Source organism: Perca fluviatilis, chromosome 15 (assembly GCF_010015445.1).
Source record: "Perca fluviatilis chromosome 15, GENO_Pfluv_1.0, whole genome shotgun sequence".
Classification (NCBI taxonomy): Eukaryota; Metazoa; Chordata; class Actinopteri; order Perciformes; family Percidae; genus Perca; species Perca fluviatilis.
The window spans coordinates 27297487-27321377 of record NC_053126.1 but is presented as its reverse complement, the minus strand read 5'-3'; the positions used below and the strand labels follow the sequence as shown (position 1 = coordinate 27321377).

General features: G+C 41.8%; 1 protein-coding gene across 1 annotated transcript in view; it reads left to right on the top strand.

Annotated features, from left to right (window-relative positions):
- The first annotated feature begins 4051 nt into the window (after positions 1-4051).
- The window catches only part of rbfox1 (RNA binding fox-1 homolog 1), a 384783-nt gene continuing 364943 nt past the window's right edge, over positions 4052-23891 (top strand). The window contains exon 1 of the mRNA XM_039824786.1: positions 4052-4132. The gene's annotated coding sequence lies outside the window, so the exon portion shown is untranslated. The remainder of the gene's footprint in view (positions 4133-23891) is intronic.

Sequence of the window (23891 nt, the reverse complement as noted above, 5' to 3'; positions counted from 1 at the left end):
TTTTCTGTTAGTTTTTCCCCCCCGTTATATTGTGTTTATTTCTTCTGGTTCCTTGTTTCACTTCTCGTGTTTTCTGTCTTCTCTGTTTTTCCTTGTGTTTGTTTCATGCTTTTATTTTGTAGACTCCCCGTTTCTCCCACGTTACGTCTTGTTGACTGTCACGTCTCGTCCCTGTGTCAAGTTTCTGTGTTTAGTTGGTTTTAATGTTTTCTGTTGGTTTTCCATTTCCTGTTTTATTTTGTAATCTCTCTGTTCTCTTATGTGTTGTCTTGCTTTACTTCCTGTCTTTTGGTTTTCCCGCCTTTGAGATTGTCTGCCCCGCCCTGATGTCTTTCACCTGTTCCCCAGCCCTTGTGTCACCTGTCCCTTGTTAACCCTCGTTTACTGGTGTATTTAGTCTCTGTGCTTTCTGTGTCTGTTGTTGGTTCGTTGTCAGTCTTTTGTGTAGTGCGCCAGGTCTGTCTTCTGTTGCATTTTGTGTTCCTGGATTTGTTACCCGTTCCTTCCGTGTTCCTGTTTTTCTGGATTACTCACCTGCTCAGCTTACATGTTTGTAAGTCTCTTTGTGTTATCATTAAATTATTATTATTTGTAACTGCTGCTCCCTCCTCGCATTTCTGCACTTGGGTCCAAGCCATATCTCTGATAGTACTATCAGAGACAACAGAAACTTGACACAGGGACGAGACATGACAGTAAACAAGACGTAACATGGGAGAAACAGGGAGACTACGAAATAAAAGCAACAACGCATGAAACAAACACAAGGAAAAACACAGAAGACAGAAAACATGAGAAGTGAAACATGAACCAGAGCAAATAAACACAAGAAAACAGGAAAAAAAAATTACAATCATAAAAACAGTCTCCCTGGCTGCAATGGACTGTACACAAGCGGTGACAACAGAGGCCTGTACTACAAATCAAGATCAACGTAAACCACACGGTGGTTATCCACTAGTTTAATCAACCCAGGGTTTCCCAATCCAGCGGCGCGTTCACATAAAAGAGGCGGTGTTTGCACAGCACGACCAATCGCAAACATCTACCAGAGCCGCATATTTTACATACGAAGAGCAAATTATAATTCTACATAAATATGAAGAACACAGACAGGGTTTTACAGGCAAAACGCAATACAGTCACTGCTTCCTAAAACGGGAAGGAAAGCTGGCAAAAAAAATAGCAGATGCTGTAGATGTTTAAATCACAACTCTTATCAATATCACTTCCCCATCAGTCAGGCACAAGATCTGACCATAATTACACTTGTGCTTTCCATAAACTGTTGTTGCTTTAGCCTATTATTTCAGTTGGAACCCTGGCAGTGGAAGCAATCGTGAGAGCAAATAAAATACATAAAAGCATAATTCAAACCGATGTGCGCACTGGTGATGCACGGCTCAACAAGCTGACAGCCTATATTTAATTCCCTCCCATTAAAAGCTATAGATTTCATAAAAATACCCATCAGGGAATGTTAACAGGGTTGTCAGTCTCTAAATGTTTTAACTTTTATGAGTGCACATCTATCTATCTATCTATCTATCTGTGCACCGAGCTCCACCTGATCTTCTAAGAACGGTGACGCCGTTATCAATCGAGTATTGATTGATCAGTAGGCGGTGTTTTTACACCAGTTGATCCCTGATCTCCAACTTAACCTGCTCCCGACCAGGTTAGGTGTTCAGCATAAGTTACCACGGCGATTTAACCCGGTAACAAGTGATCCACCGTGGTGGTACAGAAAACCCTGGGTTGAACCAGAGGTTACCTCATTAATGCCAAATCTTGCTCCGGAGATCAGGAAACGCTGAATAATTAGAGCAGACTGGGTTTTATCGAGAGGGGGGGGGGGGCTTAAAGAGACTGGCACTCCAATAGAGCGGCTCTGACAGAGAGGGTGAATACAGGTGCAGCAGTAATGGGCAGAATGAGGAAAAACAAAGTGTTCTTACAATGTTGTCTCCTATCTCCAAGGTTACAACCACTGTGCAGTCACGTGTGTTGAACTCGTATGTCCTCACACGTACTGTCCCTCTCTTTTTGCTTATTTTACCTTTCAGGGAAACCCTAATGCGAGCATTGTCTTTTAGCCTACAGCACTCTGGCAATAATCATTCAAGCATTAAATTGCTATTAGACAGCCTACTGAGTTATCAAGCAGCTTGCCAATTAGACTATCTCTATGAATAAATGTATTTGGAAAGGGTTTTTACAGTGGATGTGGTACTAGCCCAGTCTGAAGCCATCTAACACCTCCTGGCCTCCAACATTATTATAAGAGATGGACAGCAAATGTCAGTCAATGTTAAATTATTTTCACGTTTTGGATGCTTTTTTTGTCCATGCATTCCACCTCCATAGGAACAACAAGTATGTGATCACATGTTGGTTTGATTAAGAAACAAATATCAACATAATGTTTCAGTTGGTAAAAACGCTGCTTGTTTTCTACAAGACCCGTTGGAGGCCGCGGTTTTACGAATCCCACTATGGTCACGCCAAGACCCGCCCTTCAATAGCATTTATTGGCCAGGCGTCCATGCTTACGCAAGGTAACGTAACCCCATTTGTACAGGTCCTATCCCCTGACCAATTGGCAATGCCTAACCCCAACCAATCGAGCTGCTTCGTAGGGCAGGTCTTGGCGTGGACATAGTGGGATTCGTAATTTCGCTTGGAGGCCTACTGCCTAGTCGCGATATTTCTTTTCCCACTATGGCCACGCCAAGACCCGCCCTTCAATAGCATTCACACACTACTATTGGCCAGGCGTCCATGCTTACATGTACAGGTCCTGTCCCCTGACCAATCCCCTAACCTTAACCTCTCGATATGAAATGCCTAACCCCAACCAATCGAGCTGCTTCATAGGTCGGGTCTTGGCGTGGCCATAGTGGAATTCGTAATTTTGCTGCCTAGTCACAGCACAAAATGGCACAGTAAAATGAATTCACACTTCCACACAAAGTAGGGCCGGTACTGATAGCTTATTGACCTTTGGTGATGAGTTGCGGATTGTTTAGTGGCTGTAATTGGTTTTGGCTGTTAACTGTATTGCCTTTAATGCACACTAACAGGCAACTAACATTGTCAAAGAAAAAATAATCTTGAGATTGGGCTTCATTCGTCATGTAGAAACACTGTAGGTAGGTAGAGCACACATACAATTACCAAAATCTGTAGCTATAAAGATTCTGATGAGTGATGAGACAAAGAGAAAATAGATTGAATAATAGTTTCAAGATTTTCCAGTCCTGATGCTATAGAGGTTCATTACACTCCACAGTAGCAAAATGTTGTGTAGAATAAACCAGATACTGCTGATTTAGCTCTTTTTATAACTTGACCAGCAGTGCAACTGGCAATATAAAATTTGCCCAGTGGATGGTGCTCAAGGAAAGGCCAGGGGCTCATTAAAATCTTAATTTTCTTTATCTACTTTGTGTTTTGGCAAGATTTCAGAATAAAACCAAGTTATTGGTTATATTGTATACAGTCTATGGTAATATCAAGTCAAGTGACAATGTTTCTCTTACACAAAGTTCCAAAATCAAATTGCAAGATAAAGACCAAAAAAAAAAAAAACAGAACTATATAGGCTACCATGTGTTAAGTAGACCAGTACCCAATTAGTTATTTTCACAGAAAGAAAATATCAAAGTTTCGTGAACATTATTAGGAAACATATAAATACAGCAAAATAAAGAAACTTATATATATAAAATAATAAGAAAAAAAGTATTTATAATATCCCCATAACAGCTATAGCCTGACAAGCCAGACCCACATCAAGATCTTGGATGCTGGATGTCATGATGTACCACCCCCCCCAAACTGGCTGCAAAATAAATTTGCTGCCACTAGGGTGCGTATAGATTTCTATGCTACATAACAGCCATTTTATTTTTTTTTATTTTTTTTAATAGTTTCAAAATCGCGCATTTTATTTTGAAGACAGCTTCTCTCGGTTTCCGGTCTGTGGATCTCCAGTTTGTCATGCTTTACGTTCGCCGCAGGTGCAGGAGGCAGGGAGCAGCAGAGGAGAGGAGAGGGAGAGAGAGAGCGGGGTCTCAGCAGCTGTCAGTGTCTCTCCACCGCCAAGTGGTCCAAGCCAGCACGCAGGCAGGTGAGTAATAAGCGGCGACGCGGCTTAAAAGCCGGGGAGAATACCTGCAGTGTTCCGCCCCCCCCCTCTCCTGGTTCTCCTGCTCTCGAACACATCCAGTGTTATGCGAGCCGGGACCTTCTCACGGAGATGAAGTAGGTGAGGTGTAGGTAGGCGCAGGTTGCCTTTCTCCCGTCTTAACTGTCTGCTCACCCCCACTTGGATTTAAAAAAAAAAACACGTTTTACTTTGTGAGCTCGTGCGCATTAGCCGTGGCGACGGCTACCATGTTGTCTTTGCCGTAGTGTAAAGTTGAAGTTTACCAGAGTAGATGGTGGTGATGGAGGACTGCTTCGCGTGCATTTCAGCGTTTGTGGTGGAAGTTGTTGTTGTTGTTGTTGCGTCACATTAAGGTGAAGCCTGATGGGCTTCAGCCTCGGTTCACTGGAACTCTTTTGGGTAAAGTTGCTTGAGATAAATGTTCTTCTTTTAAAGTGGTGAAGATGTGACTGGATGTGTAGTAGGGCTGGGCGATATGGAGAAAATCAAATATCGCGATATTTTTTACCAAATACCTCGATATCGATACCGCGACGATATTGCAGCGTTGACTATTGGTGCTTTCACAAAATATTTACACAATGAGATTTTTGATAAATAATCATCAGTAATGTGGATATAATGACTAAGTGAGTAAAGGCAAATAATGGAACAGTTACAACAGGCTGGTAAGTTAAGAAAATGACATCACGTTACTGTAATGTAGCCTTTAAAACCAGGAAAAGACAACACTTATGCCATATTACGATATTACCATATCCAAAATCTAAGACGATATCTAGTCTCGTATCACGATATCGATATAATATCGAATATATTGCCCAGCTCTAATGTGTAGCCTACCTGCTGAGTTCTCAGGGTGCTGGAGTAGATTTTATTTTATTTTTTTCAGTGATTGGTATCTGGTGGCCCCTAATTCAGCCCAATCTTCACATGTATTGGGATTTCTTGTATTGTGTTTGACTTTAAAGGTCCAGTGTGTAATGTGTTTAGTTGTTCATTATCGAAATCTGTGTTGCCCGTTCACCAACTTGTCATTTTTCATGAATATTTACCTCCACCATCAATTCCAAGTATTCCTTTTTGGCTTGAAATTTTACATTTGCTTTCGCACGAACTGGGGGTAGAAGCTCCATATTCACGCGCCATCTTGAAATACGTTAGCCGGTAAGGGACATACAGGACATACTGCTCCGCCTTTCACGTTTTCGCTGTCACATGATAAACTCACAGGGTGCTGCTAATGCTGCTAACTGGTATCATAGCTTCCCGGCCCCGGCAGGTTTGAAGAAGGAAACATGGAGGACCCCACGCATTCAAAATCCAATTTTCAGGAACAGTAGTCTTCTTCTTCGCCCAGAAAAACAAAAAGGATATTGAAAAGAGCAAGAGGCTGGCTTTTTGAAGCGTGAAGGCTACCGTAGCTATAATACGTACTTTGAACTGCGTGGCGCGAGAGAGTTGATTGCGATGTACGATCTCAACGCTAGACGGGAGAAATTCCTACACATTGGATCTTTTAACTATGAATGTTGAGGCTTGTGGACTTCTGATGTGTCGCATTATAAGCTTCAGTGTCTCTGCCAGATAGAGCTGTAACAATTCCAAATTTTGCGGTACAATTAATTGTTTCAGAAATAATTGCGATTACCAATATAATTGTCTCTTTCAGTGAAATTAAAACAAATAATTATTTATTAAATCCTTTCTTTAAACAAATTAAAGTTATGTGACTGAGATAATGTAGTAACACAGGTACACAGCCTATGAAGTACACAACGCCCCTATATTATCATGAAAAAAAATTCTAACTGTATTCCCCCCCCCCCCTCGTAATTTTTGTTGCTATGAAGGTGTACTATAGGGTCAGGTGCCAACAACTAGCATAGCTCTATCTCAACAGTCCGACCAATAATCACTTATATAATTACAATTTGGCATGTCCAAACAAAATCAACAATTGCCATCAACAGTCATACCTTAAGACCTTAGCTAATGTTGGCAATTAATTGCGATTAAACAAAGAAACCGCGATTACTTAAAAAAATAAAAATAAAAAATTGGACAATTAGACTAAATTGATTTAAAACAGTTGTCACAAGCTCATGGAAGTGTTGGGACCACAGAGTGATTGTGTTTAGATCCATTATCTTGGTACTTTAACATATACATCTGGTAATGTTTTATAGGGTTAGGCTTATTTCTTATGACCAAGCCAACAATGAATAACGCTATTAAGAAGTGTTGTACAGTATGTGTATCAAAGCCATGATATATATCTTCTATTAAAAATACATCAATCAGCCACACTTTAGCACTGACATTAGGGCTGCACGATATGAGGAAAATATCTAATTGCGATTACTTTGACTGATATTGCGATATGATTCACCATATTGGAGGGAATGATCAATTTTGTATCATTATTCTTATTTTCATTGAAAAATATTAAAATGAAATTGATTATATATTTTTTTTTTGCGAGGACTTAGTCTGTTGGATACCATTTGTAGGCTGGAAAGGCTCGGCAGCACCACAATACTTAATTCAGAATGGCTTAACAAATATTTTGCCTTTTAAAGGAACACGCCCACTTATTGGGAATTTAGCTTATTCACCGTAACCCCCAGAGTTAGACAAGTCCATACATACCCTTCTCATCTCCGTGCGTGCTGTAAGGCTGTCTGACGGCTCCAGCAGCATCAGCCCATCAAAGAACATGCAGGTGAATGGTTCCAGTAATCCTACTGCTCCGAATAAGTGACAAAATAACGCCAACATGTTCTTATTTACATGTTGTGATTTGTAGAGTCACAGCGTGTACATAAAACAACGTAACATGAGACACAGCCGTCTTCTAACCGTAAACAAACCGGGAACTATATTCTCAGGCGGGAGAATATAGTACTTGGGCGGAGTGATGTGCTCGCAGCAAGCCTGTCTGTCACGCTGTGACTCTACAAATCACACTTTTGTCACAATTCGGAGCAGTAGGCTAGTTGGAACCAGTTACCTGCAGGATCTGTGCTGGGCTAAGCTAATGCTAAGGAACCGCATCGGGTGATGTAGACGTGTAAATATCACTCTAAATACCAATAAGTCGGCGTGTTCCTTTAACAAATATTGCGCCCCCACCTGTGATTTAGATATTGCACTAGTCCATATTGCGATTTTGATACATTTGCATTTAATTGTGCAGCCCTAACTGACATGTTCCTTCATTACCATGAAAACACACACACACACACACACACACACACACACACACACACACACACACACACACACACACACACACACACACACACACTGTAGTTTATTTTGAGTCAATCTAGACCTGGGCAATATGGACCAAAAATCACATCTCTGTATTTTTAAGCTGAATGGTGATACATGATACAGAGTTTTTCCAGGCTCAGAATGGGCCCTTGGAGGGTTGGGTGGGGGGGGGTTGGGGTCTGGGGGTCTTGCCCATGCACTATACTGTCCCTCTGCGCACTGTACCTAAAACAACTGTACCAAAACACGCAAGTGGACTAGTGGGCTACTATTTAACATAACCAGGAGGAGTTTTAAAAGTTTATAAAATTCCTCTGCTTCTGGCTCTTCCGGACAACGGTCTCGGGACAGCCGGTCTCTGGATGGTAAAACTGGGATCTTTTTCTCTTTGACGTTTTGGCGCTGGCTAAAACATCTTTTGTGGGGAGCCAAAAATTCCTTAATATCGGTATTTTCTACAAAGCGGTATAATGTTAAGTTGAAAGTCAAAGCCACTTGTGATATGTCTCAAGCACTTTTAATAAAACCAACTGTGATTAAATAAAATTCAAAGCCAGGGTTTGACAAAACATGCCAATGAAAAACGATCTAAAATGAATAGCCTATATTAAATAAAAAATAGGCCTCTCTCGGAGAAAGCTCCTTCAGTGGTTTTCTGTAACAGTAACTGACGGAGCACAGTAACAGCTTTTCCTGTCCTGCTTAACCGTGAATCCTACACTGTACATTTACAACTTGACACTGTACCGTTAAATCCTCCTCTGCTCCATTCGCCAACAGCTGTCTGCTCTGAGCTGTGTCTCACTGGCTATGTCTCGCACACACTGGCTACGGGCTACACACGGAGCAATTCCCCAAAGAGCTACATCATAACACGAGACATCGTTCTCAACCCAGTTGTCTTTTTCTCTAAGACGCAATTAGTGTTATTTTGCGCTTCACTAATGGCAGTGCGTCACTGCAGAATGAATGTAGGGGAAACACAACGGATATTTAGCAATATTTGTTGGCATTACATTTCTTTGTCTTTACAATTATAGGGGAAACACAAAGTCTAAATTAGTATAATATAGAGTTTTTCAACAAATTCAATTTTATTTATAGTATCAAATCATAACATAGGTTATCTCGAGACACTTTACAGATAGAGTAGGTCTAGACCACACTCTATAATTTACAAAGCCCCAACAATTACAATAAGTCCCTCAAGAGCAAGCAGTGCGACAGTGGCGAGGAAAAACTCCCTCTTGGGAAGAAACCTTGGACAGACCCAGGCTCTTGGTAGGCGGTGTCTACAACAAAGAAGGGACTTTTGTGCAAAAAGACTTCAGATCCATCTCAAATGGGTCAGGAGCCTGTCACGATGCTAAATTTCGTGGTGAGGTGGGCAGTCTGCATGTTGCATGCCATAACAGAGAAAGCTGTCGTAACTTGACTTAACCCAAATTTCACAAGCTGGATAAGAGTCAAGGCCTGAAGACATCTAGATGCCCATATTGAGTCATAGTCATTGCACCACCTGCTGACAACAGGAAGTCAGCCTTATATGGCAAACATCACAGTGTTACCCATACATTAGGTTCTACTTGGGCGCCGCGCCCAGGTAGATTTATACCCACCTAGATAGATAAAATCTGATTTACATTTCTTTTTTTCCAATCAACGATGTATTTTTAAAGTGCACACAGACTAGCGGCCTCCAGCCTCTCCCCCCTCGTGACAGCCTGGTCTCACAGAATTCCGTGAAATGATCTCGAACGCAGCATTACGTGGTGGTGGCGCGGAATGTGTGAAAATTCCGTGTGGCCACCACGGAAAACAATGCCAATGTAAAGTCAATGAGAAGATGACGTAGCATTAGGAGCGACTACGGTAGTGAGTAGTATGAAAGCCCGAAAATCCGCGTGGGGAGGCTGGTCGGGGTGGTGGATGGGGTCAAACAACGCAGGACTTTCACCCAGGAGACCGGGGACTTTGTCCCGCGTGTCACGTTTCCCAAACCCAACCGTCCCGTTGTTGTCCCACGTGTCATGGAAACGTAAGCCCACTCACGACCTTTTCCTTATTCTTCCGTGGGCCCATCACAGAATATTTAGCGATTCCGTGAAAGTGCCACAGATGTTGAGTTAAGGGGCCGTGTTCTTTTCACGGAATTCTGTGAGATCAGGTTGCTCGCGAAGTAGCGCGCCACGTGCACGTCACCGCGTCAACAGTTCACTTCAGGATCGGAGCCAGGCTTCCGTTAGTAGCGGCACGCTGCTTGTGGCTTCCCGTGGGATTTACTGTACTGACAAATCAAAGAAACACCGCGGCCGCACCGCTGTGAATGCACCCCAAATGTAATTTATCGGAGTCTGGTTGTTCACCCTCTCCGCGGCAGTGTGTTCCGTTTGAGCTGATCTCTACTTGGAGTTAACTGGAGCTAACCGGAGCTAATCGCTGCTAACCGGCCCTTCAGTTCTTGTTCTCTCTGTGCCTGTACCCATTAACTGTAACGTTAGTTATGCACTCGAGCCCGGATAAAAGCCGGCATTTTATTAAGTTTGCTGTAAAAGTTTTAAACTACAATCCAGAGTTGTTTGAATGACAATGAATGTTGTTCAGATGAGATCTTAATGAGTTCAACACGTACAGTACCAAACAGCGTGTGTTACAGGGTGTGAAACATTATTTGGATCCTCAAAACATGGATTAAAACACTTTCAATCAATGATCTACAAAAATCAATGATCTATAACAAACAAAATGAACAAGAAAAAAAAATAAATCCCAGATTTTTTTGCACAAAATCTCAATCTGCAGATGACAAAGAAATAGTTCAAAACAAGTTTTAACTTTATTTTGTTTTGACTCATACACACACACACAGGCTACACATGGGGCCTGTATACCATTATGATTATTCATGCCAGTTTTATGGAAATATAAATTGGTTTGATTGTTTTTCCTACCATCCTTTTTGGGGTTTTTTCCGGCCACCCCTGGAAAAAATGACAAAATGACATAATTATGCTGTATATTCAACCAATTATATAATTACGCTATATATTCAACAACAACAAAATGGATGCGGTTTTCACTGTTTTTCTGTTTGCCCATTCGGAACTACGGGAGCCCAGAGGGGAGCGTCGGCGGATGTTAAGGAGAAAAACGATTTTCGGTAAATCTCTAATTAAAAGTGAAGCAATGATGACGTACGCCTGCGCTCTGCGTCGTGCCCTACCTCGTAGTTTGACCTCTGATCACGTCTAGGCTGTTTCACAGCGACGGTAAAACTTACGGTTTTGACGGTTAAACTCTGCAATGAATCCGCAGTTCACATGCACGCCGAATCGTGAGGATGGTCTGTTTACACCATTACTGTATATTCAACATCACTGACGATTGATCAATAGAAAATGTATTTCAAAACAACAACAACAAAATTACATTTTGTATTTTTAACACCATAACACTTGCTACAAGTATGCACCAAGGCTGAATTTTGGGAAAGAGACTTCAGATACAGTATTAGGGGACCACTAAGGTCTATATAAAAGAGACTTCAGATACAGTATTAGGGGACCGCTAAGGTCTATATAAAAGAGACTTCAGATACAGTATTAGGGGACCGCTAAGGTCTATATAAAAGAGACTTCAGATACAGTATTAGGGGACCACTAAGGTCTATATAAAAGAGACTTCAGATACAGTATTAGGGGACCACTAAGGTCTATATAAAAGAGACTTCAGATACAGTATTAGGGGACCACTAAGGTCTATATAAAAGAGACTTCAGATACAGTATTAGGGGACCACTAAGGTCTATATAAAAGAGACTTCACATACAGTATTAGGGGACCACTAAGGTCTATATAAAAGAGACTTCAGATACAGTATTAGGGGACCACTAAGGCCTATATAAAAGAGACTTCAGATACAGTATTAGGGGACCACTAAGTTCTATATAAAAGAGACTTCAGATACAGTATTAGGGGACCACTGAGGCCTATATAAAAGCATCCAAAGAGCACCATGTCATGGGACCTTTTAACAATTGATTCTAAAACGCACAGGGAGCCAATGTAGGGTGTGGAGAACGGGAGTGATGTGTGCATGTCTAGATGTATTTGTTAAAAAGCGAGCAGCAGCATTTTGAACAAGTTGAAGTCGTGAGAAGGAGTTTTGATTCCGACCGACACAAAGGGCATTACAGTAATCCAACCTTGAACTAATAAAAGCATGAATCGCCATCTCTAGATCATGCCTGTTAAGGAAGGGCTTAACTTTAGCCAGGAGACGAAGCTGGAAAAAAAGCTCATTTTGACAACATTGCTGATCTGCTCGTCAAATTTCATGCTGCAATCAAAAGTAACCCCCCAACATTTTTGACAACTGGCTTAAGGTATCAAGCTAGAGCTCCCAAACTCAAAGCTGGATCGTTTGGGGTGCCTGAAGTACTGAAAATGATGAAAGAACGTTTTGTGAAAGCCACAACTTAATATCATTAATACAACTAAGCAGGGAGTTTAGTGCGACACTGACATTTGTTATACAATGACAAAAAATGAACCTTGAACCATATACAGTTTATAGTATAAATAATTACATAATTACTAAATAAATACAGTGTGAAGCAGAAGCAATCAAAAACCTAGTATGCTTTTTTTCTAATCACTTTGCTTGTAAATGTCTCCTCGTATTCCTTTTATCAAAGAAAAGATTATTGGATATATTTTCATTGTGCCCCTAAAATTCTTTATGCGCTCCTTAATATTTCAACCAACACACACGTGCTCAAGGGAAAATAGTTAGTGTCGAGCCCTGCAAAGGTCAGGTAATCACCTAAAGAAGGAACCATCTTCTGGGAACCGTAAATATGATTCATATAGTCCAAAGAGAAACAAAGTGTGAGACCTGTTTCTTAATGCCGATAATCGTTCAGCGGAAATGTGAATTCGAGAATTTCATTGAGACAAAAAAAAAAATGAGGCGAGATTAGATGTATCAAAATACCAAAGTGTACTTGAACCTCGTTGAGAGAAAGCTCTCTTGCTTTGCAGCGATCTTTCATGTGGTGAATATGCAAAACGAGCGAGGGAAGCATCTGCTGTTTGGCTCGCAACAAGCTGGCTGCCACGTCGGCAGGGACCATGTAGGGATTGCCTCGTGAAACTGTACTGCTGTCGAAAGAACTATCGCATGCTGACAGGCTGTGCAGGCTGAAATTGAGCGGCACACAGTGAGTCCTGGGGAGAAGCCACGGAAACTGTTTACAAGGTGTGAGTTAATATTGGACAAGCTGCGGCAGAACACGTCCACCTGCTGACACCGAGAGGCTAGATCCATTTCTACTACCAGATTAAACCGTGACGAGATTCATCGTCCAGTTAAAAAGTGTCTGGAGAAGCAGCCAGCCTGACGGGCGAGTCTGACTTTTACCATAGACAGTGAAAGAAATGGACACAGCGACGCCATAGACTTCGACGGAGACCAGTGAAGTCAATTCGAAGCACTTTTCCGGTGATGGCTGAGCATTACTGCGCAGCCTCAAACTGAGCTTGCCGACGTAGGCAACCTGCCTGAAAGTTGGAAGTCTTCTGGTAGCCTTGCCAAGAGAAATCTCAGTCATTCCCAATCTTGCAGACAAGGAGAGCGTGAGTAGTAGCTGTCCACGAGCGTAGGAGAAGGAGCAAAACGTTGCTGAAATATTTTGTTCCGATGCTTTCCCCTATGCCTCCACGTCCCCCTGATTGCCTGCGAGCTTCTCCTGACTATACGGTAATTTCTCTACTGTGCGACAGAAAGTCTCGTAGTTATGACACAATCGTTAGCCTATTTTTACAAAACCGTCTGCTACGGAGCCATAACGTGAGATACAAGGTAATGGAGCCTTTTATACATTGTCGTGTTTCTTTAGAACTAAACAATGGACAAATAGTCTTTAAGCTCTTCAGATGTAAAGTTATTCGCTGTCAAAGTGACGGCAAAATGAATGGCAGTCAATGGGATGCTAACGGGAGGTGATGGCTTGTTAGCCTCGGAGTCCCCCCCATAGGAGGTACGCTTTCCGGATGCTCGCTTACTCACATGGTACGCCATCACCCCGGAGATTAACAGGGTCTCTCCGTGGTGGGGCGGCCATTTTGTGCGTTTCGCCATCGAATCGGGAAGTGGGCGTAACTTCAGTGTACATTGTCCAATTGGCTCGGCCCCTAGTGGCAACAGGAAGTAGGCCGGAAAGTCAAGGTGGTAGACCTTAACAAACTCCTACTAGAGATTAGCTCACCTGGTAGAACAGGTGCTAGTATGCAGAGGGTTAGTCCTTGACGCAGCGACTCAGGGTTCGAGTCCGACCTGCGGCCATTTGCTGCATGTCTTCCCCCCCCCCCCCAAAAAAATTATCTTAACCGTAACCATGGTTCGATCCAAGGCTCCTGCGGCCACATGTCAAAGTGTCCCTAAGCAAGACACTGAACCCCAAGTTATTCCCCGGATGCTGTATGCAGGGTCCAAAATTAACTTTTTAGTCCACCAGCCAAATGGTTAGTGAATGAAATAGATAACCATTGTTTTGTTGTTGTTGGGTAAAGCAAATTTACCAGCCACCAGCATATTTTACCAGCATTGGGCTAGTAGATGGTGCTAATTTTGGACCCTGGCTGTCCACTGCTCCTAATACTTAGGATGGGTCAAATACAGTAATTACATTTCACTACATTGTACTGTGTGTGTGTGTGTGTGTGTGTGTGTGTGTGTGTGACGAATTAAGAAAGTGTAGTTTTCGTGATTGGATGCTATAGGTGCAACACTAGCTAACGTTAGCTTAGAAATGTTTAGAAATTGAGAGACTCATTGTGAATCATTATGTTTATACAATTATTAAATTAACAGTTTTATGGAAAATATGCAAGGGGCCAGTAAAACTCTGAGAGGAGTAATCTAGAATTCCATTCTGATGTTTGTAATCTAATCTCCCCAAGCCCTCACAATGTCGAGTCAAAGGTGTTACCTCTACAGGAAGCCTTTCACACGTGCCTTTATGTTTGGCAGAGGCAATACATGTCCAACAGTCCCCCCTCTTCACTCCACAAGGTGAATGATATCTTCCATCTCTCATTAATAATATTTGTGGTTGCAGAGTCAATAAGAACACACGCTCTCTCCGCTCTCCAATCCATTCAGCCCAAAGGGGCTTCTCCCCCTTTCTCCATCTCTCAGGAAGCAGCAGATATTTCTTTTTTTTTTTTTCTTCTCTCCTTATTTTTGTCTGCCAGCAAGTGATTAAAATGTGCCTGCTGCTGCTGCCACTGAGGAGCACACTGGCAGAAACGGCAGCAGCTGAGCCCTGAAGATGAAGACCTTTGTTACATGTTGATGAGCTGAAAATGAGAAAACCATGACAACTCTAGGTAACCATGTAGCACCAACACCACACCTAGCATCCCCCACCCCCCCTTTTTTGTTTTCACAAAATATTTTACCACCTAAACGTAGTTTAACTAGCTTTTTCTGGCAACAGTAAGGATGACAAAATGGCAGGTTAATTCTGGGAATTGTCAGCCTGGGTCTTAATGCTATGCTTGATAAGAACTAGGTTGGTGTGTTTACTTGTTTTGAGCGACCAAACTTGAAGGTGGTTGAAAAATAGCCTATCAAAGAGAGGGATGACCAAACATTTAGTGCACACTTTTTCTCCTTGAAGGCATTCATTGTGTGGTACTTGGTACTTGTTCACATGGAATGTGACAAAGGTAGTTTAAAGAATAAAAAAAAAAAAAAAAAAAAACAACATGAGAGAAGTTCATCCTGCCTACTTTCACTAACCTGACGCGCCAGATGGTTTGTTACACAGAACTATCTGAGAAGCCGGCTTTGGAAACACTTTCAGAAAATACCTGGCAGGTGATCTGTCTATCACGTCCACCATTGTTGTTTTGAACGAACAGTTGCGGCTATAACGCACACCTAAACCGTGCCTGTACTGTAGCTGCGAGTAGCTCCTCAGCAGATGCTGATTGTTTTTTTTACTTGAACAGTGTTTCCTCTATGTTGATTTGACCGTGGCGGCCCCCCACGGCAACATTTCTGCCCCCCACGGTATCAGAAATAGGGGCTGTTAGAGTGCATGTCGGAGAATAGCGCGGACACACGAGGATAACTAGCCAGTTGAGATGGTGTGTGTACGTCCTTGAGAACTGTGTGGTATAAAAGTGGTATATATTCTGTTGTCAGTTCATTTAAGCCTGGTCTTGCAAATCTAAATTAACTGGTGATTTTCATTGTTTGTATTCTTCACCTGCTAGCTAAATAGCACGTGGCTGTTGATTCGATATAATAGCGATTGCTGAACACCCTTGCCCAAGTTTGTATGTGAGGTGCATTATTTCCATGCTGAAGTAGTGACACTGCATTAAGATAATGTAATTAATAGTGGGTTTATTGTTATTTGCTACAGAATGCTTAGCCTATATGTCAAGATCAAAGTTGGCCTATATAGTAACTCAAAAAATACAGTTCAATCACAACTGAAAATATTCCTCATTGTGTGTGTGAATAGAGGTGAATAAATATATTAGTTTGTGTTGCAGCAAACTGTCATTTATGTTTCATGGGGGGGGTACGGACCTGTGTTTGGACCTGCCCCCACTGCTAAAAAAAAATCCTAAAGGAAACACTGTTGAAGCCTGGCAAGATATATTTTCACATGATATATCGCATCCAGCATGATGGAGTCTGGCTTTGACCCTCGAAATTAGCATTGAAGTTTGTGTGGCAGCATTTTCGATTCCTGGTGAAAACGATCAACGGCAACAGAGTGACAGAGAAGTCACGAACAGTATGTAAGCGCTGTAAGAAGATAGTGCCGCCGCTAACACGAGCACTATGCAAAGATGCCTGCAGCACCGCTACAGCCCTCTGCTAAAACCAACCGCGCCTGTAAAGAAAATACTGAAAGGCGCACAAATACCTTCGCATCTCAACTTTCACAGTCAAGCGCATGAGCCCGGGCAATATCATCAGCGTTTTTATTGCAACCAATGTGAGGTAGGGCTGGGCGATAAATCGATTTTATCGATTAACTCGAATGTGTAGTTAACGTGGATTTGTTGGAAATGAAAAATCGATTTTCTCCTTAACATCCGCCGACACTCCCCTCTGGGCTCCCGTAGCTCCGAATGGGCTCATCCCTCCCCCCGTGCGTTTGCCATAGAGATGCACAAACAACATGGCAGCGACAGGGACTTACATCAATTATTTTCTTAACCAGTCGTTTCATTACTTACTTAAAAAATTTTTTTTTAAACGATGCTATATTGTTGTTTCTATTTCCTATGAACCAGATGCCCATTGCAGGTTAAACGTCTCCAGCTTGACAGAAGGAGAGGAGTCCATGGGCCTGGGTCGAGTGGCTAGTTGTGTGTCCTATATACAATTCAGATCCTTTTCAAATCCAATGAGGTTTAGCTTTCAAAAATTGCAAATAACTAAGTTATGTAAAAAAAGAATCTTTACTACGTGGACAATGGTTTTAGACTTTGTGGCAAAATGCCTTTACCTTGTTTGTTGTTGTATGTGTATATGTATTTTAGGGCTGCATGATGCATGGTTTCAGCATCGACATTGCGATATGTGTTAATTTGCCTACGAGACTAGGTTCGGAAGAGCATGCCACTGGACCCCCCTAAATGGTGAAAATTGCTGTAAGCTATCAATTAAGGCTTCAATTTGGTGCAGCCCTAATATATTTATCTGTGTGTATACACTTGATGGTCTTATATTGTTCTTAGGTTGGCAGATGCAACATGTCTACTTTTATATGGGCCCAAACCTTAAAAAATGGCCTTCTATGGCTTGATAATCCTCTGACACTCTCCAGACCATCTACACTGGGGTTGGGGAAGAAGAAATTGTGCATTTATGGTGGTTGGTCATTGTGCAGGGTCATTACGATCCCCTACTGCAGGGGTCTTCAACGTTTTTTAGGCTAAGGGCCCCTCAGTTGAAAAAGAGACGGTGCAGGGATCCCTTACTACATATATTGTATAAAATATCAGTAGCCTATAAAATATAAATTACATATTAAACTGGGCCTACAATAAAGTGTAGGGCAGCCTACATAAAGCCTTCACACATACCTTTTTATGGTGCATACAATACTAAGCTATTAAAATAACAATTGTTGACATATTCATATATTTAGGCATCATGTTTTAATGTTAAAATATGGCACAGTGAATCCTTTAGCTTAACCGTATCTGTGGATGGCTACCTTAAGGCTACCTACTGTACCTATAGGCCAGTAAGGCTATCATCAATGTTTTGTAAGTTAGTTTTTATATCAAGTTTATTTTTTTAATTATGGAACAATAATTTGGTGGCCCCCCTGCAGCAACTCTGAGGACCCCCTAGTAGGGCTGTAGCGATACACTAATCTCACGATACACGATATTCAGCTCACGATACGATATATATCACGATATATATCACGATATTCAGCCAACGATATGATTCGATACGATTCGATATATTTCGATACACTTACATCATTTTCTGAAAGATTTAAAGGGGACAGAGTGATTTTGGTGACATCTTGTGAGTGTTCATTTACTTGGATTTAATTAATTGAACTGAAAACATCAATTACACAATATATGTCTCTGACTGGACAGAGAGTCTACAGCAGGGATCATCAACTACATTTCTTTCAGAATTTTTCTAAGCACTCTGGCGGCCGGACTTTCAAATAAAGAAAATAAAATGAATTTATATCTTATATGCCTATTCTTGTTCGAAATTTTCACTTTCTTACTGAATTAATGCAACATTTTTTTTTTTACATGTATTAGTGTGAGCAAACTCCTAAAAAACATGGAAACTCCATAATGATAACTGGCTCTTTAACTAGAAAAAGATCTGACTAGGAGGTAGTTCACTGAGGAGTGATGGTTAAAGTCTGTGATTATGGAAAAATGATGGTAGTATGCAGCATCCTGATTGGTGGAAAATGCTTGCAGAAAGAAAGGCTGTTGTCAGGTAAACTTGTCACTGTCAAAGACGCTGAAGCGAAAAGTTGACGTGGAAAAGCCAAAAGCCCAGCTTTAATGATGAATGGACTGATAAGCAGGCTATGCACTTGTCATGTATGCCTCATTTGCAATGAAACGATGTTGTTGCAAAATAATACAACCAGCATCCTCATCATCACTCGAACATAACGATCGCGTCATTCACGTGCATATTAAGTAGCTCCAGATTGTCCGCTCTAGCGGAGAGTTTGGTTTGTTCAGCGAGCAGTGAGGTTTACAAGGATTGGTCAAAGTTTCCAGATTCCCGGCAACCTAAGATAAACAGTTAGACTACAAACCGACAGCTTTTGTTTTAGCTTGTTTGTAAAAATTCGCTATTTGCAGAGTAGAGCTGTGTTTGCGTAAAACAGCGCGGTGGACTGAGCAGATTGAAATATCGCTTTCTACATGTTTATGCCGGTCTACACAGGTGAGTGCATTGATAAGTATTGACTTTCTACTCACGAAGGTTTAATTGTAGCCTATTTAAAGAAAAGAGACCAGCGTGAGTTCATCTGCCCCAGCGGCCGTTGGTAACTGTATCGTTCCCAGTCAGGTGCTGCGTGTTTTAAACTTTAACACACACATATCTCGGCTCAGCTGTGTGGAGCTCGGGCATCGCTGTACAGAATCCCGGCATGTGAATAGAGATGTAAATACAGGGGGCTGGGTTTTTGCTCTAAATGCTTGAAATGATAAATAACGGAACGCATTTTTTCCTCTTCACATTTTGTGAATTCATGATTATTCTGCGGGCCAGACTAAAAGCTTTGGCGACGGGCCGCCAGTTGACGTTGGCTGCTCTACAGCGACACTAGCGGCTGGCTGACCAAATCGCTCTTCCTGCAACGTGAACGGGGGTAAACACGGGGGATTTGAATGGGACTTATGTATCGATACTCGCGGCTTAAAAATCGATACTTTCTTGGGGGAAAAAAAAATATCGATTTATATCGCAGAATCGATAAAATTGCTCAGCCTTACCCCCTAGGGGTCCCAGACCCCCTGTGGAAGATCTCTGCCCTACTGTAATCAATGTGTGTGTGTGTGTGTGTTGTGTGTGTGTGTGTGTGTGTGTGTGTGTGTGTGTGTGTGTGTGTGTGTGTGTGTGTGTGTGTGTGTAAGTGTGTTGGTATCAGTATCTCCAGCAGAGGTGGAGCAGCTTTTTATGCGGTGATGGATTTGCTCTAAGATCTGGGCTTTTGAAGACACAGTTTACAGTGATAAACAGACTAATCTTCATGGGCTTCAAGGTGCTGGAAAAGTGGCATCTAACACAGCCATCATCATAGTCTAACTCTACATCTGACAAGGATTTTGTCATTTTGGGGTCATTTTGTTAGTGCATGTAAATATTCATGAGGCAGTTGTTATTTTAGTTTTGCTCTTGTTGAGGCGGATGGTTGGAACAGTTGTTTAGAGGCATTAAATGCAGGAATGCATGACATAAGCTGCAGTCAATTAATCTTGTCAACGACATCAAGTTCTATGAATGTACAGTATATTGAATGATTGGTTGTATGAATGTATATTGAATTATTGGAAAAGTCTACCGGACTGGACTGTAGGGATGTCAAAATTGGCAATTACGTTAGAATATTCCTCTAAAAAAAAAAAAAACACCTGGGTTCGAATATATTTGAATATCTATTTGGGCACATTATATCCATAAGAGGGCAAACCAATACAACGGGAGACATACAGTAACTACTTGTAATGGTATATTTATTTTAACTTATACCATGGTCTGGGTGAATACTCGATTCTGATTGGCTGCAGGGTGTCCATTAAAAAGTGATAGAGGACACCTATTAAAGGAGTTCGGTGAAACTGACTGTTTACTGTTCTATAAGAATGCGCTACATTAAATCAAAAAGGAAATGTGGATTTATTTCCAAATCGTCCTCTGAACACCACAGGATGGCGCTAAAACACACAGGCTGCAAGAAGTAAGTTCTACTGGCCCTCTGGACTGACTCAGTTTCACAGCGAATAACGTTGTCTCACATCCCGTTCACTGTTCAGCTCGCTGCTTCAGGCTGCACCGCTGCAGCCGACAGTAACGTTACACATCGCGGATCAAATTCTTCGTAAAAGTCGTTATATTGTTTTGGGGACAATGACATGGCTGGATAGCTAGCTTGTCTTGTTGTTCAACATACTGTCAAATTATTTTTACTGATTGCCAACTGTACACAATGTTATTGACTTTGGATCTTGCTAGCATAGCGTTAGCTTTCTGGCTCGTAGCTAAACTGAAGGGTTCTATCAGCTGAGCGGACTATATAAATATCTCCGGTTGCTAAGGGAGGCAAGTCGTATCTATATGGTGTTGTCATTTAAACCTATTTTTATTTAGTTTATAGTCATATATTTATAAATTGTAAACAATGCAGATTTTTTGATGCATGTGAGAGTAATGTATTTTCTTGCCGTGTGTTGATTCATGGAAGGTCATATTTACTTTGCAGTACTTACTTTGGCGCATTAAAGGTCCAATCTGTAATATATTATATTTAATAAAAAAATGACCACAATATGTCATCAGATATTAAGGAAACATGCTAAGTTGAAATACTATCTTCTCTGATAACAATGCTAAAGGTAGTATTTTCTCCTTGGAATTTCCATTTCATGATAGAATGTCTGTTTTTATTTTGACCTGTTGTCAAGTGCCTATTTTGACACCCTGGTTGCCAGACATGAAATGCAAATCGCTCCCCGTGTGAAAAGCTCTTAACGTGTAGTACAGTGCGTAGGCAAGCTGTATAACAGTTTTGGAAAGTAGTAGTACCAAAACTATTTCTTCCCCGACTTCTGTTCAGCGGCCGTATCCGATAGACTGTGACCTGGGTACAGACGACCGCAAGGTTGCGGTCTTTCCAGTAGCTGTTGCTGTGACATTAAAGGTCCTATGACAAGCTGCTTTTTGGATGCTTTTATATAGACCTTAGTGGTCCCCTAATACTGTATCTGAAGTCTCTTTTATATAGGCCTCAGCGGTCCCCTAATACTGTATCTGAAGTCTCTTTTATATAGGCCTCAGCGGTCCCCTAATACTGTATCTGAAGTCTCTTTTATATAGGCCTTAGTGGTCCCCTAATACTGTATCTGAAGTCTCTTTTATATAGGCCTTAGTGGTCCCCTAATACTGTATCTGAAGTCTCTTTTATATAGGCCTTAGTGGTCCCCTAATACTGTATCTGAAGTCTCTTTTATATAGACCTTAGTGGTCCCCCAATACTGTATCTGAAGTCTCTTTCCTGAAATTCAGCCTTGGTGCAGAATTACATCCACTAGAGCCAGTCCCACAATGAGCTTTCCTTAGGATGTGCCATTTATGTGTCTGTAGCTTTAAATGCTATGGATGAGGAGAGAGGGGGGGGCAAGGTGGGGGTGTGGCCTTGACCAACTGCCATGCTTTGCTCGTTTGCAAGCCAGGATGTCTCTCTCTTTCTTATGGGCGGGCCAAATTCTCTGGGCGAGCAAATCAGAGAAAGGGGAGGTAACCTCTCCCCTTATGATGTCATAAAGGGAAGATTCCAGATTGGCCCATCTGAGCTTTCATTTTCTCAAAGGCAGAGCAGGATACCCAGGGCTCGGTTTACACCTATCGCCATTTCTAGCCACTGAGGGTGCATAGGCAGGCTGGGGGAACGCATATTCATTTTAAAAACCTCTTTAAGTGAAATTTTCATGCCATGGGACCTTTTTTAAGACGAGAAAGGGTTGTGCACAAAGCTCCGCAAGGTCACAGTCTTTTTAGCGGTTGTTGTTGTTGTTACATTTAGCCAATAAAATGTCACTGTCAGCCGGGTACAGAACTCTGCAAGAACACAGGCGTTTATAACTGTAGTCATTGCAGCATCTAGCTACTCCGCTGCGCTGTGGAGTAATCTCTGGTAATGTGAGACTAGCATCTAGCTAACATTGCCATTGTGGGACGTTGGGTTTAGAGAGGAAAAGAGCAACAATCTGTTTTTAAGCTCCTTCGTCCTACTAACATTGACGTAGATCCGTCCATAAATTAAAAACCCATTTAGCGCTCCGCTCGCGCTAACTTCTTACGTGAGTGCTCTGTTTTAGTAAATGTATTCCAACCACGTTTTCCACCCCTGCGACAATTGGACTGAGATTGACAGTCAAATCAGGCTCCTTAGATCGAATCATCGAATAAGTCGACTATTCGGGTTCACCCCTTGGAAAAAGGAAAGAAAATGGATCTGGTGAGAGGAGTTTACATTTGACAAGCATGCTTCGTCCTTACACTGTGGCAACTAGAAGTAGCATGCAGCCTGTCCGCAGATCTGAGCTGACCTTAATCCACTCCCAGTGATGAAGCCGTGAGCTGGGGAGATGACGCATCACAGCCGCGGACCAAAGGTCACCTCAGTCACGTCGCGTCATCTTCAGCTGTAAACAGGAAGTATTCAGCTACTGACTGCAAATGGTCAGTGCATGCTGGGAAAAACTGGCAATATAAATCTTGTTTTGTAAAACGTCTAGAGATGCACAGATTACAACTTTCTAGGCCTATTCCGATTTTCATTGAGTTAGGCCAGCTGATACCGATTTTAGCATATTCCTATTTAATTTTTTCTAACAACTTTACAGTACACGCAAATATTTATTTTCTATCTTTTCTTTAATAGAACATTTTGCACAGAACATAATATTTTTTGAACAGATAATGGATCACTATAAAATAGAACTATATAAATTACTCCTGGTGTGGGAAATTCACACATCTAAAGTGCAACGCACAAGGTGGAAAAGTTGAGAGGAAGGAAAAAGAGACCGTGCTGTCGCGTCCATGCGTGCGCGTCGTCTTTGAGAACTGTAACTCGTATAACTTATGTTGTCAGTTAATTGTAGCGTTGACCGGCATGAAATCGGCATATGTCAGACTGACCTGCCGGTCGCCGGTCATGGCCGAGCACGTGAAAACCGGCCAATTACGGTCACCGGCCGGTCTATCGGTGCATCTCTAAAAACGTTTAATGGTTTGAACAAAAAATGTATTATATCAAGAACCAACCATATACAGTAAAATCACAGAACACTAATACTACAACAATCTAAAAGGTCTAGGCCTCCAACACATGCATCTTCAGACTCCCTCTGGACTCTCAGGAAAGGTCCTCAAGTGGTTCAGGTCATATTTAAAAGGCGGGGAATATATAGTCAATATCGGCCATCATGAATCTGAAAAAACCGCCATGACATATGGAGTTCCACAAGGATCGGTTCTTGGGCCTCTTCAACCTTTACATGCTTCCTCCTGGTCAAATTCTCCTAGACTATAAGATTGCTTATTATAGCTAGCAGATGACACCCTGCGATAAATATTGCGACATGAAAAAAGACAAATTTTTACAAGATGACCTAAATAG